Source organism: Gadus chalcogrammus, chromosome 19, assembly GCF_026213295.1.
Source record: "Gadus chalcogrammus isolate NIFS_2021 chromosome 19, NIFS_Gcha_1.0, whole genome shotgun sequence".
Taxonomy (NCBI): Eukaryota; Metazoa; Chordata; class Actinopteri; order Gadiformes; family Gadidae; genus Gadus; species Gadus chalcogrammus.
The window spans coordinates 4,621,891-4,626,890 of record NC_079430.1 but is presented as its reverse complement, the minus strand read 5'-3'; positions in this window follow the sequence as shown (position 1 = coordinate 4,626,890).

Sequence of the window (5,000 nt, the reverse complement as noted above, 5' to 3'; positions counted from 1 at the left end):
CGGCACACACACACACACACACAAACACACACATACAGGCACACACACACACAGGCACACAAACACACAGGTACACACACACATAAACCGGCAACTCATCTGCACATACACGCACACACACACACGCGCACACACACACACAAACACACACACACACACACACACACACACACACACACACACACACACACACACACACACACACACACAACCCCTCTTGACTTATACACAGCAAGGCCTGAATCTTTTATCAGTAAACTGCTGAGCATGGCTGTATCATCAGAGATCTTGATAATGAAATGGTTTGGGTGCTGTTGTGCATTGTGTGTGTTCAATTCTATTAAGGGGAACGTTTACGCAGCCTTGAGGGGCTTCAGTGCTTATAACCTGTAGATCAGAGAATGTTGAGTTATCTCTGAATTGCTTTATCTTCATATGAGAAATTCCTGGTCAAATTATACAGGGGTCAACCTACATCTGTTTGAGCTTGTTTAAGAGGAAATGAGGGAGCCAGATACTAAATGCAGGTGTAGAGTCATAAACATTAGTCTAGCTCAAGCTGTAGGGTTGTCAAGATTCTTTACACTCAACCATGTGGTAGGTTTTAGATTTTCATCAGTGCCTCTGTCTTCATTACAGGCTAATTAGTAGCGGTCTGAGAGATGTTTTACCCCCCGACCATAATGTGTTCAAATTATTTAATCACCAATGATGTCACTGCTACTGTTCAAATATCTATATTTTCTTTTTTCGGAACAGGATGATGACTTTTTTTTCTCCATATCGTAGGAATGGTAGATGTATTTAAGGGAGTCAGGAAGGAGTTCATCAGAAGATGTTTTAAGAAGAGCCCAAATACTATCTGGCCCTCTGGCCTCCTTAGTGTGCGACTCTTGTGAACGGGGCCACATTATCGGATCAATCACTATCCAATCATGTGTTGCATCACACAGTAATGTACAGGTTTCTACATTCAATACAGTCACTTCCTTCAGAATCAAAACCTTTCTCGTAAAATATGAGTTTGTTAGCTTTTTACAATTAATTCGGAACCTGCATTTTTATGTTATCATTGATCAGGTTGATAATTTCTTCACAAAGTCATACGTTTTCAAAGTGGAACTCTGTACAGAGACAGATCATGAAGGAGCAGGGAGGGGTTAGAAAGGACACAAGTCTTCTGGTGTAGTCTTCTTCACACGTATCATATTTAAAATGCACACCAGTGTAAAACAGGTTCAGCATCTTTCTCTTATCCCACGCCCCGGAGGAGCGAAGAAACACTTGGTACCTTTTCCAGACCTCTTGTCATCAGGCCTTCAGAGTCTAGCAGGGTGTAGTTGGTTGCGGCGGCCGTCTGTGTGTTAAATAGCCAACTATTAGCATGGTGTTTTGGGACTAGAGAGAGTATGATTAGGATGTAGCGCACGTAGCTCTGCTGTGATTCGTTGGTCCTACCGGAGCTACTTGTGGACTTGAATCTAGTGAACCCGTAGTGTTAATTAGCTTCTACGCAACGAGAAACTGCAGCTGAAGGGATAGCCTCGCCGGATGGTGTTAACCACTACCTTTATCAGAAAGGTCTCCAACCTCAAAAACCTAAATGAGAACCCTAGTGTTATTGCTGCTAAGGGTTTCAGCAGTTCCAATGGCGACGGTTGGCCGCTCATCTCCAGTGGCCTTGTTGAGATGCACAGCTAGCATTAGCTTTGTCTTGGCTAAGTGGTAGCTTTAGCTTTTTGTTCAGTTAGCAGTAGCATTAGCTTTGTCTTGAGGTAGTATTCGATTTATGTTCAGTTAGCTGTGGTATTAGCTTTGTGTTCACTTTGTGTAGAGTTTGCTGTAGTATTGGCTTTGTGCGGAGCTCACTTTAGCATTAGCTTTGGGTTCAGATAGCTGCAGCATTGGCGTTGTGTCTCTGGGACTCAACCTCATTCAAACAAAAGTCCAAACCAGTGGCGGTTCTGCCGTCATAATGGTCAATACTAAATTACAACAAATCAAATCCAACATTAGAACAGCCAGTCACCATGTTCATATGAAGGATGTATGAAGATTTCTTCAGAAACATGAAGAACAAATATCCCAAGATATCTTAGCACGTTTTTGTTACGTTAAACCAGAACTCCAGATATCTTAGCACGTAGTATTTCCCACCAGAACTCCAGACATTTCAGCATGCTGTTTTATTGGTTATCAAGAACTCCAGATACGTTATCACGTTGTATAACCACATTGTTTACCACCTTGGTAAACCAGAACACCGACTGGTGACGAGCAGCCGTCGAGGTGTCTGGGCAGCAGGATTGGTTGTGTCTGAACATGCGGTGAGTCTTGTCTTCAAACAGTCACAACACATATCCGAACGGTCCTCTGTCAGCACATTAAAAGTTCTACTGCTATTACCGTCACCACATTAAAAGCGCTGCCCTTCAAGCATCAACACATTCAAGATCCAACTAGTTTGTGTTCTGTTCTACGTCCAGCTGAGTTCAGGAATTCAGAGGAGGGATGTGTTAACATCCCTCTTCCCCACAGAGTTGCTCTTTCCAAAGAGCCAAACAACGATGTGTCTGTGTGTGCACTGCTTTTAGTGTACACTTCTGATACGTTCCAAAACACGAAGCAGAGAGGGTAAAGCCAGAGTATCACTTCCACTACAGAGGAAGTCAGTGGCCTCCCTCTGTCTGAAGGCTGAAAGCCTCCACATGTGTTAGTAATCATCCTGACACCTTCCCAGACACTTTCCCCCTGAAAGAAACGTTTTCTTTAGCTTGTACACCTTCTAAAAACGCTTGCCTTTAATGCTCATTCCAAGTCTTGACGTTTTAAGGGGCTGTGGTCCCCCAGGAGTAACATTCTCACATGGCAGGAAGCTCCTAGTTGTGGCTCTAGATAGAAGCTGCTCGCGCCCACTGCACCACGTTAAGCTAGCGTTAATAATCACTCCTTCATAAGGACACACTGATTAATAACACTGCTGAGGAATAATTAGACTAACATGGCATGAGTTAATTAGATCCTTTCTTTGTATTGTCTTTGGCTGTAAATGATATCCTCATATATTACGAGTACGAATATTATTTAGTAATTTCATACTTTTTATCCAAAGAGACTTAAAGTGATCACAGATACATTTTGTAATTTGGGAGATGGTAAGGGTTGGAAGGTATAGAGACAGGTCATTAAGTAGCAAGTAGGGGTTGGATATTACAGAGACAAATCATTATGGAGCAGGTAGGGGTTAGACAGTACAGAGGCAGACAAATCATTAAGGAGCAGGTAGGGGTTAGACATTACCGAGACAAATCATTAAGGAGCAGGTAGGGGTTAGACATTATAGAGACAAATCATCAAGGAGCAGGTAGGGGTTAGATAGTACAGAGACAATTCATTACAGAGCAGGTAGGGGTTAGTTAATACAGAGACAATTCATTACAGAGCAGGTAGGGGTTAGATAGTACAGAGACAATTCATTACAGAGCAGACAGGGGTTAGATAGTACAGAGACAATTCATTACGGAGCAGGTAGGGGTTAGATAATACAGAGAAAGGTCTTTAAGAAGCAGGTAAAGGTAGACAATGAATACAGTGTGTATTAATTGTCTAGACAATTTGTGTGTGTGTGGGTGTGTGTGTGTGGGTGGGTGTGTGTGTGTGTGTGTGTGTGTGTGTGCGTGCGTGCGTGCGTGCGTGCGTGCGTGCGTGCGTGCGTGCGTGCGTGCGTGCGTGCGTGCGTGCGTGCGTGCGTGCGTGCGTGCGTGCGTGCGTGCGTGCGTGCGTGCGTGCGTGCGTGTTTGTGGGTGAGTGTCTCAGATTTACCAAATGAGAAGACATACATTGAATTGAATTGAATTTGAATTGAATTGAATTTAAAAAGTTTTTATTTCAAACAAGTAAATAATAATAAAAAAAATCAATAATAAACAATCAAATATATGAAACAAGTGGACAGTTACAATAAAGTAATATTTACACACAATGAAAACCACAAAAGAGGAAACTGTCTTACACTTGCTTTACCTGTTCGAAAAGGGGTGAGAAGAAGAAAACGTATTTAATCTCACCCCTTCTCCCTAATTTATTTATCTATAATGAGAATATGAGTATGCATAAGGTATGTATGTTTATGAAAATACATTCTTTATGTATGTATGTTCATAAACACATTAGAATTGAATGATCTGGGTTGTATGGTGTACTGTACTGACTGGTAGCCAAAACCACATGATAACAGCGGCTTCAGAGGGCGAATGGTAATAAGCATGATGACTTAGCACCTCGGTAGTCTTTCCATGCTAAAATGTAATTAGGGCTATTGATTAGGGAGCAGACACATATTGTCTTGACCTGCGTCAGGGTCATTGGAAATCTTTCCCAATCCCGATGGTCTGGCCGGTGCTGGCTCGGCTGTTAAACTGCACGGAGGAACGAGAACCCAGCAGCAGCAGCACGGCTTCACCCCCTCACATCGCAAACATCACCTCCCTCGAATCACCCAGCATCACCTCCCTCACATCACCTCCCATAACCTCCCATAACCTAACATCACCTCAAATCTCCTCCCTCACATCACCTCACATCACCTAACACAACCTCCCCTCACATTACACATGGTGAATCTGTCTGAAGATGCTAGTTTGATTAATCATATAGAGAAAACGGAATCTTTCTTGATCTAATGACCAGGACCAAGAGACTAAATCAATCTTAGAGGACTTATTGCTGTATATATTGCTGCAGTAGTTGTACTAGCTCCTTCCCTCCTTCATCGCGGTTTTGGGTCGTATCTGAGTAATTCCAGTCCCATGTGTGTGTGCAGTGTGTGTGGTGATGGCTGGTTTGAGCAGCCTCCCGCGGCCCGAGTCAGGTTGATTGGACTCGGGGCGGGCTGAGGCTGCACACCTGTGGTGCCTTCTGTAATCAAGCTGAAGAGCGTGAACCAGCCCTCACCACAGACACTCTGAGGAGAGCTGCTCCGGCCTCCAACATACCTCACT